Source organism: Ovis aries, chromosome X (genome assembly GCF_016772045.2).
Source record: "Ovis aries strain OAR_USU_Benz2616 breed Rambouillet chromosome X, ARS-UI_Ramb_v3.0, whole genome shotgun sequence".
NCBI lineage: Eukaryota > Metazoa > Chordata > Mammalia > Artiodactyla > Bovidae > Ovis > Ovis aries.
This window is the reverse complement of record NC_056080.1, coordinates 44,642,188-44,656,495: the sequence shown is the minus strand read 5'-3', so window position 1 is coordinate 44,656,495 and position 14,308 is coordinate 44,642,188. Positions and strand designations below refer to the sequence as shown.

Genomic DNA, 14,308 nt, shown 5'->3' with positions numbered 1-14,308 from the left:
TTACTATGTGATTGCCTTCATCCGGCCTGATTACTGAGGGCACAGTACTGAGCAAGTGGCTTTGTAAAACTATTAGGGAAACACAAAAGCATAATTCCTTTATTTGCACTATGCCTTCCATCCAGATTGCCATGTTTCATAATAAATGAAATCTGGTACACTGGATTACTTTAATTTTAAATTCTTCTTTCCAAGGTCTCAAAAGTCATTCTTTTTGTCCCAGCCACAGAAACTGGTAGCTTTGAAAGGAAACAATACAGAGCTAAAGGCAGGCAGGCTACAGTCCATGGGGTCACAAAGAATTGGACACAACTGAGCGACTAAGCACAGCACGTGAGGGTTTACTTAGCCAAGAAGGTTGGCCCATGCCTGGTACCCCCTTTCCCCTTGTTTGTGTTGACTGACATATCTCCTTGCTCTCTGTAACTTTCAGTGGCCCTCTCTCTTTAGTATCCCTCTTCCTTTGTAAATTCCTGGTTTGGGAGCAGCTGCCTTGGCACAATTCTTGATAGACTTCTCCCCAGAGTAAGTGATAAACTGTGTGCATGCATGCTCAGTCGCTTCAGTCGTGTCCGACTCTTTGCAGCCCCATGTACTGTAGCCGACTAGGTTCTCTGCCCATGGGATTTCCCAGGCAGGAATACTGGGGTGGGTGCTATACCCTCCTCCAGGGTATCTTCCCAACCCAAGGATTGAACCCACGTCTCCTGCATTGTAGGCAGATTCTTTACTGCTGAGCCTCTGGGGAAGCCAGTGATAAACTGTGAAGCAACCAATATAGGCTTTAGTACTGTCTTGGATGGCATTTCACAAAACAGATTTTCGGGAGATCGGGAAAAAAATTCTATGGTCCAATAAGTTCAGGAAAACTGGGTTGAACAACACTAAATAGGTTCCTTTCCAGTAGGACTTTTCAGAACCTTTCATGTTTGTGTCGAAACTTCAAGAAGGGGCATATGGTACATCAACATTTCCCAAATCTGATTCCAAGAACTGTGGGGTTTTTTGTGAATCATCTCTTGGTTTAATACTCCAAAGAATACACTTTGAGTAATGCTGTTTTGTAACCTGTTATTTGATATATTGGTAAAATGACAATTTTCTTAAGAGTTTTCTGACTGTCCCTACTGGCATATCTAAAACAAAACATAGACATGTTTTCTTGACTGAGTCTCGAGAATTCCAGCTTCTCAATTTTCTATTCATGATTTTAAAATTCATTGAGGTTCATTTAACCTTAGAAAAACTGGAGATAAAAGAGCACACAAAGACTGTAAGTTTTCATCTAATAATGAAACTCAATCAAGGAAATACCATTTTGTTTTAATTTTTTTCACCAAATCCTCTAGATTCTGCCCTTTTAAGTCCCTCCATTTATTCAATCGCTAATTCCGTGGCCCATCCTGGCTTCCATAGGAGCAGACATGAAAGAAAAGTGGTGATGTATGTACCTAACAGTTCTCTTCTATCAGCATAGGGTTTGCATTAACTTTTAGTGTTCCCAGTAGTAGGATGAGTTTAATTATCAGCATGAAAAAGATTATCGTGGTATGGATGTGTTCTATTACGTTTGTTCCCCAGACTATAGAACGTTCAATAATCAGACTAGGACTTAAAAGAGAGTGTCAGAATGAATAGCAATTGTCAGTGAGAAATTTGAATGAGTTCAATGCTATGGCCTACCAGCAAAGAATGGGAGGCAGGAGAACGAACATGGAGTCAGGAAAGGGAACAAGTAAATGGGGTTCATTTCTGGCTTGTACTGTGTATGTGGTGCCTCTCAGGTGGCTCAGTGGTAAAGAACCCTCCTGCAGAGCAAGAAATGAGGGTTCGATCCCTGGGTCAGGAAAATCCCCTGGAGAAGGGAATGGCAACCCACTCCAGTGTTCTTGCCTGGAGAATCCCACAGACAGAGGAACCTGATGGGCTACAGTCCGTGGGGTCACAAAATAGTTGGACACAACTTAGTGACTAAACTACAACATGTCCATAGGCTATATAGCTACAGACTAGATACTCCAGGAAAGCTTGGGCTTGTGGTTTGGATTGCTCATCGGACTCTGAGGTTGACCACTCTTTCAGAATTGCCATGTTGCATCTAGTGTCTTCTCATTAGACCTCAAGGGTTGCCCTTCATTTCTGAACTCCTTTTACGCCGCCTCTTCTCTAAATGAGAGGCCTTTGCTATTCCTTTTTGACTGAAAATGACTTCTATAGCACATCGCCACCTATACTCACCCAGATTAGCATGTCGCCCGTACCCCACAACATACACACATTCTTTTGTCCTCTTTGAGCCAGTCCTTTCAAGGCTATACTATCCTTCAGTGCTAAGTGCCCCTCCTGGTCTCTTTCTCCACTCATAGAAAAAGGAACCAGATTTCCCCTGCGTTACTTACCATCAATATAAACAGTAGTTTTGTTTCTGTTATTTCCCCTTTCAACCTAGCGATAAAGTTTGCCACTGTTGCTCTCTCCACCCGACACAGGAAGAAAGACTTCCTTCCGTCATTGCTTGACTTTGCCCAGGCCTATAAATAATCTTCCCTTTCTCTTGGACTCCAGATGCTCACCTTTTCTTTTTTTTTTTTTTTAAAAAAAGAAAGAAAGAAAAGAAAAACGCCTGAGAGTCACTCCTCCTGAATCCTTCCGGTTTTCTCCATCTGATAAACTTCCTCTTCTACCTAGTTCATCAAGGATGCCTATGAAGCTGTTGTCCCATTGACTGGAGTCTCAGTGTTGTAGGTCAGTGCTGGGCTTCTCCTTTACCCATCTTTTAGCTGTATTGACCTACATCTTTCCTCTGTGTCTGTTTCCTCTCAGTGGCCCTCCTTCTTTGGTATCCCTTTGCCTTCTTCCTCTCCAGACTATTTCTGTGACCATCTCAAAAATCCAACTCCAATTGTAATCTGAGAGCTTGATCTGTTGATATTTTCCTCTGTTATTTTTTTGATCTGACTTTTAATTAGATCGACAGTGTTTCTCTAAATACCTTCATTTGCTCTACAATACTGTCAAAGGCCCTGACAAAAACCCTTTATGGAGCATCAGCTGATAAGAAGAGAAGAATGGGGGAGAAAAAAATGTTGTCAGCAAGACTTTTATAGGCCCTTTGTTTGTACTGAGTTATTACCACTGAAGCACTTTTGGTTTCCTAACCACCAGTTGGAGAAACTGGTCACACATCCACTGGGTGGTGACCACTCTGAGAGAATACTTGATGTGTAGGTTTGGACTTTATACAGCTGTCTTTCTTCCCTTCTCTAGAAGTTTGAAAATAGCCAATTACTCCCTTTTCCTTTATTTAACACATATCAGAGCAGTCTTTATACATCTGCACATTCCCATTTTCTCTTTGTTGGACAAGTAGCATTCACATTTTCTTCCTGTTCTTGTTTGCTGAATGTCTCCTGGGTGTTGTAGCTGCTTGGTCATTAGTATCGGTGTGATATATGCTGCATTTAGCCTTCTGCTATTTTCTTTCTTTCTTTTCTTTCTTTCTTTTTTTTTTTTTTGGTCAACACATTAGATTTTTAAAAATATTTTTTAATTTATTTTTTCTAATTGAAGTATAACTGATTTATAGTATTGTGTTAATTTCTGCTATACAGCAAAGTGACTCAGTTATACATATATACATTCTTTTTAATACTCCTTTCCATTATGGTTTATCTCAGGATATTGAGTATAGTGCCCTGTGCTACATGGTAGGACCTTGTTGTTTATGCATTCTATGTGTAGTAGTTTGCATCTGCTAATCCCAAACTCCCAGTCTGTCCGTTCCCCTCTCCCCCTGTTCTCTATGTTTGTGAGTCTGTTTCTGTTCCGTAGATAGGTTCATTTGTGTCATATTTTAGATTCCACGTTAAATGATATCATATGGTTTTTATCTTTTTCTGACTGACTTCACTTAGCATGATAATTTCTAGTTTCACTCCACCATTTTCTAATCATTTGTATTAGCCCTTCCACATCTTCACACTTATCTAATAGTCTCCCCTTCTCTTCCTTTGTAGTATGAACCATTTATACAAACCACATAATTTTAAAAATCAATGTGCCACCATACACCTCATAATAATTAAAGTTCAGTGTTAGCTGCTGATAGACAGGTATGATTTTTGAAAGAGGCTTCATTTGCTAACGGTATACTTCATTTCATAGCCATCACAAGCAAAAGAAATTGCAACCTCTGGATGTCCCCTTTGCTCTTCCTTCTATCCTCTTTTCCCATCCTCTGCCATTACCTATTCAATTGTCTCAATTTTTCCATTTCATCAGAGTTTGCTTGTCCTATGGAATGAAGACAGAATAGCATTCCTGAGCCCCAAGTACTCTTCTGTGCTACAAGGTTATTCTCCTTGTGCTACAAGGGATTGTGGCTTCCCTGGTGGCTCAGATGGTAAAGAGTCTGCCTGCAATACAGGAGACCTGGGTTTGATCCCTGGGTGGGGAAGATCCTCTGGAGAAGGGACTGGCAACCCACTCCAGTATTCTTGCCTGGAGAATTCCATGGACAGAGGACCCTGTCCAGGGTTACAAGAGTCAGACCCAACTGAGCAGCTAACACAAACACAAGGGATTGTATAGAAACTTGCACCTTGAGGTGCACCCTTCACTAGTTCACACTTCTCTCCAGAAAATATCCTCCTTTACAAAGAAGTAGATCCCATAGGCACCCACAAATATTATAGAAAAGTACCATAAAACTAAGCTAGGAAGTGAATGATGTTTAAAGGATAAAGAAATAGAAGAATTTTCCTGAAATGGAGATGGTCCCCCTTTGTTTTTTGATGATTTTGTTTCTTGAAGCGCATCAGTACAGGTGCCAGACATTTCACTCGGATTTCTTTGACAAATATTTATTGAAAGATGACTATGAGCCAGTGCATCTGCTGATACTTCAGAATCTCAGAAGTATTACCCTCATAGAACTCATAATTCTAATGAGGAGACATATTTCTAAATAAATAAGGAACCATTTGGCTTGTGTTTCTGCCTGAGACACAGACAGTGATGAGGGAGCTGGCCCTGAGTAACATGTAGCTAACTTTGCAGAAGACTCCAGGAAAGCCTTTTAGAATTCTTCTAGACTCTTCAAGAATCTCTTTGAGCTGGGCCCAGCAGAGGGAGAAGAGGAGCTGGGCAAGCAGTATGCAGAGGTCAGGGATTTGCTTCTCCTTACTCCATCTGAACTGAGTGAAGCTTGATGGGAAGAGTCAAGGAAGACCAAATGAAGAATTTTGTGCCATGAGAACTTTCGTGGCAAAAGGAGTTCTGTGCAACGGTGAAAGCAGAGGCTTGGTGGAGATTTGATTATAAATGAATTATCAGGTATATGTGATGTTGATGCCTTTATAAAATAGCACGAGGCTTAGAAATGAGGGCAATTTAGGAAGACTCCAGTAATGGTATAGAAGTGATGGGTTAATTATGATTAAAAGTCTATGTCAGGGATTCTGAAAAACAAGAGAACTTTTCTCTATTATTTACAGGTTCAGAAAACAGTCACCTTACTTCGATACTGTTTTTTTAACTTACCACTGATAGGGTGCAAATTATTTAACTTCTTTTTTTTCAGTGATAAGAATTCCTCACCATTATTGCACCCCACCACCAATTGTATGAAGAGAGTTTAGAAGTTTCTTTCAAAGAGAGGGAGAGTGACAAAGAGAGAGATATTTGCACATGGATTTAGAGCAATTAATTTCTGGAACTTGTCCTTAAAAAGGCAGTTGCTTTGGTGAAAACTATTCTTTTTCTCTGAGTGCTGCTAATGAGTAAAATGATTCATGTTTTCATCGAATGGTTGTTTAAAAGAATTTGGTTTTCGTTGAGAAGGATTAAAGGCATGTGCCTAATTGCTAAATATTATTTTTAAAAAACTCGTCTGAGTCTGTCTTTATGGGCTGTGAGTGGTTTCGTCTTTAGAAGCTTGTTTTAGGATCTCATGCCAAAACAGGCCTGTTCAGACTAGAATTATCTGGCAGGGAATTTTTTTATGTCTCGAGCAGGAACATCAGAAAATGTTCACTGCAATCTCCAAGTTGACTTGCTGAGCAATTTACTAAATAAGAGATATGAAAATCAAATGACCATCAGCTGGCTAAATGTTTTTGGTCAATGTAGTCACAAGACCTCAGGTATGCAAGACTTGGACGGGTTGCAACCATATGCTGGTTATGGTGAGACCCTGGCTTCAGTCCTCAAATGTAACACAAAAGGAATTTGAGTTCACAAAAACATACTTTAATTAGACACCTGTATTTAAAAGGTTGGGATTTTCCTCAGGCGTAGTTTCACCCTGTGCCTTTCTTTCCTGAGTTACAGTTAATTTGACTTTTTGTTCTTCACCACGTGGGAGGCAGTTTGTTTTTTTTGTAAACAGCTTCATTGATATACAGAGAACCACACATACGTAATGCATGCAGCTTGATGAGTTTACATATGCAAACACCCATTACCATCACCACAATCCAGGTAAGAGATGTATCTAACACCTAACATAGCTTCCTTCTGTCTTTTTTAAATGTGTGTGTGGTAAGAACACTTACCATGGGATCTACTCCATGGGAGGCAATTTTTGTTTACTTTTGAAGTAAACTCTGTTCGAGTAACATACTAGAGTGTGCTTTGTCAAATCCATAAATATGCTGTAGTAATTGACTATCTTCCTATTTAGTTCCCAAAAGCTGTTAGTGCCTGTGCTAAAATATGTGAAAAATCATGGATGAGGATTGGTCCCTGCCAAACTTAGAGCCAAACTTAACAGTTTTTGACTTGGTAAAGCTAATATTCTAGCAGTGCTATAAAATTGCTCATCCCTCTTCATTTACTACCTGTACATATAGTGCTTGGGGTCAAAATTTCTTTCCCCAAATTATAATTTGTAAACTTAGGGATACTTTGGGGAGGCAAAGTAGAATCATCCAGATAATCCCTCAAAAAACAGGGAAGTCTGCTCTTCTTTTCGTTGAATAACCCATGAAGCAGCATTTCATTCATGTCCAGGGAAACTTGGATGAGAACGTCAGCTTGGTGTTAAATATCAGTGGGTGTCTACCTCTTGATTGGATCTATAGGTTGCCCCTGGTCTCAAATCCTAGGTTAACATTTCAAGAAATGCTCTTTATCCCTGTTCCAAGCAGGCTTTCCAACAGCAGGTGGCAGGCTTAACTTTTAATAAGTCTTTTCCTCCCTTTTAACTCTCTTTCCCATTATGTGTACCTCAAATATGGTCTTCAGCCAAGATGGATAGGCTGTTGTTTATGACTGTCTTTGTTTTACTTTTTTGCACTGTGAATAGGACTTGAACAGTGACTAACTTGGTTATAGTTCTGTTACTCATCCCTGGGGTTTAGTTGTCTTCTTAACTGTTAGATAATAAAATTGTATAATTTGCCATTATTAGTTTGACTTATTTATAAACTTATAAAATGTATTATTGGTTGATAGTCTATGCTATAGTACATTCCTTATATATTCTAGTCCCTGTATTTTAATAATCTTTAAAATGTGTATTATTGGTTAGTGGTTGACACTAATCTATAGAGCTTCCCTGGTGGCTCAGACAGTAAAGCGTCTGCCTTCAGTGTGAGATCCTGGTTCAATCCCTGGGTTGGGAAGATCCCCTGGAGAAGGAAATGGCAACTCACTCGAGTATTCTTGCCTGGAGAATCCCATGGACAGAAAAGCCTGGCAGGCTGCAGACAATGGGTTCGCAAACTGAGTGACTTCATTTCTAATCTGTAGAGTAGCCTTCCATAAAATTGTATCTACAGTTTTTCCTTTTTGTATTACCCAGATAAACTTAAAAGTTGAGGGAAAAGACCGTCTTAACTTTATAGTTCTTTAGACTTGAGGAAGATTTGGAGAATAATGTGAGCTTTGGGAATTAAAAATACCATTCTTCTTTCATTTGAATCAGTTCTGATGAGATGGATGAAACTGGAGCCGATTATACAGAGTGAAGTAAGCCAGAAAGAAAAACACCAATACAGTATACTAACACATATATATGGAATTTAGGAAGATGGCAATGACGACCCTGTATGCAAGACAGGAAAAAAGACACAGATGTGTATAACGGACTTTTGGACTCAGAGGGAGAGGGAGAGGGTGGGATGATTTGGGAGAATGGCATTCTAACATGTATACTATCATGTAAGAATTGAATCGCCAGTCTATGTCTGACGCAGGATACAGCATGCTTGGGGCTGGTGCATGGGGATGACCCAGGGTGCATGGGGATGACCCAGAGAGATGTTATGGGGAGGGAGGTGGGAGGGAGGTTCATGTTTGGGAACGCATGTAAGAATTAAAGATTTTAAAATTTAAAAAATAAAAAACTAAAAAAAAAAAGTATATCTACAAAAAAAAAAAAACCATTCTTCTAATCTAAATATACACCAAAATTTATAAAAGATAATCCTTTGAATTTTGGTGCTAAAACTAACCAAACTAAACCCTTGCCTCACTTTAACTGTTAGTCTTCTTATTCATAAAGATAGTTATGAACATTTAGTTTTAGTGGTTTATGAAATGTAAGTTTGTGTATTCTATAAATGCTTTGTTTTATGTTGAAGGTAGGATTCAGCCAAACTCATACAAGCAATTTGTTTTTCTTACTTTGGTATGTATGCCCTGGCTTTTTAGGTAATGACAAAATATACTTCATAGATGGAGTTGTTTTCAATTTATTTAAAAAGAAAACAAAACAATCAAAACAAAAACCTACTTCACTTTATAAATTCCATCCTTCTTTCCTAAGAGCTAACCACCTGGTGAAACACTATCATTATAACTTGGCAAGTGGGTTTGCTCTTAAAATTAGACATCTGTGATTATATAGTTAAATCATTCCCTTGAAACTGACATATTTAGAGCTCTCAGAAAACCAGTCATCTTATACCTAACACATTTTTAATTTTTATTTTATATTGGAGTAGAGTTGATTTACAATGTTGCCTAACATATTTTTAAAGCTACCTTTTTTAGGCAATAAATATTTGCATCCAGCTGCATGTCCACTCAAATTGTACTAATGTAAAATTCTAAGTATAGCCTGTCTTCCTGTTGATGATAACTTTCCTAAATCTTCTCCAAGTGATAGCCAAAGCATTTTAAATTCATAAGAAGATCAGATTCTAAAACGTGTACTTGGACCAAAGCTGCATAGTTATTTACTTTCTACAAAAATCCAAAAGTCAGAAACAATAATTGGCTACAGTGGTCCTATGCTGATATAAGAACACCTTCTCCAAGACACCAGGCTTCTTCCCACTTTAGGGCCTTTGTTCTGAATCTTGCCTCTCTCTGTGATGTTATCTCACTGCAGGTGTGTACAGTTTTCTTTCAAGAATGTGCTCAAATGTCATACCAGCAGTGAGGTTTTCTGTGACTACCTTCTGAACATTCCTCTTTGCTCTGTTGCTTTACTTTATGGCAGTGATCATCCATACCTGTTGAGTTTCTTTTTTGTCTTTCCCGACCCTAAATATTCATCTCTCAGTTCCATGAATGCAGGGTCTTGGTTCAGTGTCACATCCTCAGTGCCTGGAAGAAATTAACGAGTAGGCATTTCTGGGGTGAATGAATGAATGAATCAATCAATCAATGAGGAGGACACCTATCCTCTAACTGTTTAAAGCTACATAGTATTATTGGAGGAGGGGCTTCTGTGGTGGCTCAGATGGTTAAGAATCTGCCTGCAGTGCAGAAGACCTGGGTTCAATCCCTGGGTCAGGAAGATCCCCTGGAGAAGGGGATGGCTACCCACTCCAGTATTCTTACCTGGGAAATCCTATGGACAGAGGAGCCTGGCTACAGTCCATGGGGTCGCAAAGAATTGGACACAACTGAGTAACTCTTTCATTATGGGAAGAAAGCTGGGAACTGACATACTAGTGAGCTGCTCCTTTGAATATTTTGTAACGTATCTTCTTTGCAGTTTTCATTGGTGTTTTAGGTGTTTGGTGGAAATAACTATCATGCTATATAGAGGAAATGATATGATTTTTCCTGCAATTTACTGTATGTATGTGCATCATTGCTATATTAAAGTGGTATAAGGCAAATGAAAATTCTCCAAGGCCACAATGAAATGGACTGAGTTTTTGTTTATTTAATTCATTTGTTTTTCATATATGCATATATATTTTTCCATTTTATATATGTAAATATTTTGCATTTATACACACACACGTATACATTTTACTGCAAAAACGTGCCACATAATCAAGTGTAGATTTTTCTCACAAGCAATCATGGCTGCTCTAAAAGGGCAGGGAGTTTCATCTTGTATTTTGTTTGTTGCTGACTCTCTAACACCTAAGAGACTATCTGGCACTTTCCTCAATATCACTCAATATATGTTGAGTAAGTAAATAAACCTAGAGACTGTTAAATTGCATGTGTGGAATTAGTGTCGGTCAGACTGCCAATAAAGAAAATATGCAATTGAAACCTCCTGATACCATTTCCACATAATTTTCCAGGACTGATGTCTTCTCTTTCCTTCCACAGAGCCCCACCCTGAAGGCTGCATATCATCTAGCTGCTGGAATGTGTAGGTACCCTCAATGGCTCAGTAGCCAGTGTAGATCCTGTCTTTTGTAATCAGTAGCTACATCTGGCTACTGGGTCTCTGATGGCATCTTCTACCTTCAGTTACTGTGTCCTGAGTGAGATTATTGAGAAGTCCTTAAGATTTACCTTGATTTATGCATGTGTATACACACAGAGTTAAGTTCTGGGTGACTGGTTATTAGCTGGAGTGTGGGAACCATCAAGCTTTCATGAATGATAAGGTCTATTGAAATTCAACACCACAAAGGGGAGGAGTCTGGATAGTTTATCCATAGATTGTGTATATATCTTTTTTTCTCTCTCTCTCCCATGTGCTTCCATCATTCGGTCACAAGACTATCTATCAAGCATTTAGTTATAAATCAATCTATCTATCTATCATCCATCTACCTACTACCTATCTTACCTATCCATCTAGCTTATCCATCCATCCATCCATTTCCTCTCTTGGCTTGTAAATGACATTCTCAAAATAACATGGTAATTTTAAGAAAGTTTCACCTGTAGTAGATACATCCCAGCAATGCATTTGTGACTTGTGGTTGTCTTTTCCCTTTGTTAGAGAAGATAAATGCCAGAAATCTTGAATGCAGCAGGCAATTCTATTGAAATCATATGTGGGAAGTCTTACAGGCCCAACATCCAGGTCTAGGGCATGAACCTGGCATACAATGTAGATTTCTGTGTTTGTTGAGCAACAGCTACATTGTCTGCTGGGTTTCAGGCTACCTGGAAACACGTTCTTCGTGGCTGTTTTCATCAAAGCTTCACCTATACTGTTTTGGAATAACTTTTGCAGGCAACATAAACCATTGAGCTTAATCATTGGACAGAGTGCAGTGAAAGGACCCCATGAAAGCTGATCATTTTAGCAAAACATGATTTTGTTATGATTTCACCAAGATGGTCACACATCAGCCTGGGAAGGTCAGTGAACCAGAGACCAGGTGAAATGCTACCCTTCTCTCTGCCTCAGCTCTCAAGGATTGGTCACCTACATGTTATAGTATTATTATTATTTGATTTCTATTCCTATTTACTATCAGAAGGCATAGCCTTTATGGGCTTCATCACTCTGCTCTGCTACCTCCCCATTCCTCCTCATTTTGGCTTCTTAACCACCTGCAGGAGCCCAGTTTCTTTCTGTTCTTTTTCCACAGCCCCACAATTTTTTTGAATGACTTTCAGTCTCACCAGAATCTGTATGTCTCTGCCCCAACATCCCACCCCATCATTTGCTCCCTGACGTGAACTCTAAAGTGGGTTTTTTGTTTTTGTTTTTTTGCCATTACTCACCATCTCTTATGAAACCGGAAGAAGAACAGCTTTCTTATGGAATGAAAAAGAACTTGTAAAGATAAACCACCAGTTTTCAGAAGAAAAAGAAGAAGAGAATGTTGGAAATAGCTTCTGGAAAACTTTTTTCCATTATGTTTTGTTTGTCTGTTCCTGGTAAATAAATTTAAATCTCTCAGTGTTAAAAATTAGAGCAATCTAAACCATTAAATTCTCAGTAATAAAGGAATATAAATTTTAAAGGAGATATTATAAACCCTTGGTTAGATGAACTGGAGACTTTTAGTAAGAAAACATGAATTTTAAATGAATACAAGTTAACATTTAAAGCAGAAAATGAATATAAGGAACATGAAGATAAATATCTGTATGTAATAGTCGATTGTAATGATATAATGTATTTTTTTCACCCTGTGCTGAATCAGTAAAAATAAAGTCAATGACTTGGAGCTTTTAAAATATAGTGTATGTTTGTGTATCTTTTGACTTCCAATCCATTGTCTATTTTGTACCTAAGTCACTGGCCTTTGTGCCCTGCTAAAAGAAAATCATTCTATTTGAGCTGCTTGACAGCCTTTGAAGAGTGAAAAAAGTCTCTGGGACACATGATTATGTTTATTAAATTGTCAAGGAAACAGTTTTCTTTCTCCTCTCTTCACTCTATACTTGTGGTGTTCTGAGTCCTTTTGACTAAACTTAAACAATACAATGTTGACCGTGGAGCCTATTGTGAAGAACTCCTTAGTTACACGGTTAAGTTTTCATTTCCCTCTCAAGTTTGATGGACCAGTATCAAATTGATCCCCAAAGCAGGAATAAAAGTGTAAATAACCAAGAACTTGTTTTCTCATTTTTTTCTCAGCTTTTACTCTGGGACCCAAGAAAGGATGGATATTTGTATGTTGGCTCTTCCTAGAGAAGGCATAGCAACCACTATATGATTATTTTTTAACTTTCCATTTTGAAATAATTTCACACTTTAAGAATGCCTAAAAAGTGTAAAGACAGTACTGGTGCGAGTTTTAAATGGTGCAACTGTTTTGGAAAAGTTTCACAGTTCCTCAAAAAAGTTAAAACAGTCACCATACATATGACCAAGCATGTCCACTCCTAGGTACATATGCAGAATTGAAGACATATTTACATAAATACACGTTGACGGCAGCACTATTCCTATTTATAATAGCCAAAAGATGGGAACAACCCAAATGCCCATCAACTGATGAATGGATCAACAAAAGGTGGTCTATCCATACAATGGAATATTATTCAGCCATAAAAAGAAATGAAGTACTGATAGCTGCTACAATATTGAATGAAACTTGAAAACATTACACTAAGTGAAAGAAGCCCCCCTCAAAAAAAAAAAGCTGAATATTGTATGAATCCAATGTATGAAATTTCTAGAATATGCACGTTTAGAGAGAAGGACAGTAGGTGAATGGTTGCCAGGGGCTAGGGGAAGAAGGGCATGGGGAATGACTTCTAATGGGTAGAGGATTTATCTTTGGAGTGATGAAACTGTTCTCAAATTCATGTCCAAGTAATGGTTGCACAACTTTGTGAATATACTGAAGACTACTGAATTGTATACTTTAAAAGGATGAGTTTTATGGTATATAGACATTCACATACTCCTTTTCAATTTCCCAAGTGTTAATATCTCATGTAACTACAGTTATAAAAATCAGTAAAATAACATCAATATGATAAAATAATCAAAGACACCTTATTCAGCTTTCATAATTTGTCTCACCATTGTCCTATTTCTGGTTCAAGATCCAGTCTAACATGCCATGATTAGTTGTCCTGTCTCTGGTTTCCTTTAACCCAGGACACTTGCTCAGCCTCCCCTTTGTCTTTCATGGCTTTGCCACTTTTGAAGAGTACAAGCCTGTTATTTTGTAAATGGTCCCTCAATTTGGATTTTTCTCATAGTTCCTTCTGCTTAAATTTGAGTTATGTGTGTTTGGCAGGAATACTACACAAGTGACACTGTGTCCTTGGTGCACCATATCAGAAGGCACATTATGTCAATTTGTCCCACTACTGGTGATGTTAACTTTGATAATTTGGTTAAGTTGGTGTCTGATCCTGGCTATTTGCATTTTTTCTTTCTTGCTTTAAAAAAATTTCCTTTGATCACCATCCTGTACTCCCATTTTCCTTCACTCCTCATCCAAAGTTAACTATGTTTAATACACATCATTTAATTTGTATATATTCTTGAAAATATATCTTTTCTGGCATTTTTAATTTACATGAGTGGTACTATATTATAGCTCATTCTGTTTCTTTTTTAAATTTAAGCACTGTTTTTAAAGTCAGTCCACTTTGCTATCTAATTTGTTGCTTCTAATTCTGTATAACACTCTTAATATGTTGTAACGAGCACATATCTATTACCATTTCTAGTAATGGACCC

The 14,308-nt window shown here is 38.2% G+C and overlaps 1 long non-coding RNA gene and 1 other non-coding gene across 6 annotated transcripts in view; both read left to right on the top strand.

Moving 5' to 3' along the window:
• The window catches only part of LOC105605445 (uncharacterized), a 111,309-nt gene extending 98,967 nt beyond the window's left edge, over positions 1 to 12,342 (top strand). For 4 of the 5 annotated variants that reach the window (XR_003587369.3, XR_003587368.2, XR_006058240.2 and 1 more), the window contains 2 exons: positions 10,525 to 10,567; positions 11,387 to 12,342. This is a non-coding gene — a long non-coding RNA (uncharacterized LOC105605445). Of the gene's footprint in view, positions 1 to 2,602; positions 2,746 to 10,524; positions 10,568 to 11,386 lie in introns of all 5 variants that reach the window. The other variant, XR_006058241.2, reaches the window with a different exon arrangement.
• MIR221 (microRNA mir-221) lies at positions 11,223 to 11,332 on the top strand. The gene has a single exon (NR_107961.1). It is a non-coding gene; the product is annotated as a microRNA mir-221 (primary transcript).
• Positions 12,343 to 14,308: the final 1,966 nt, after the last annotated feature.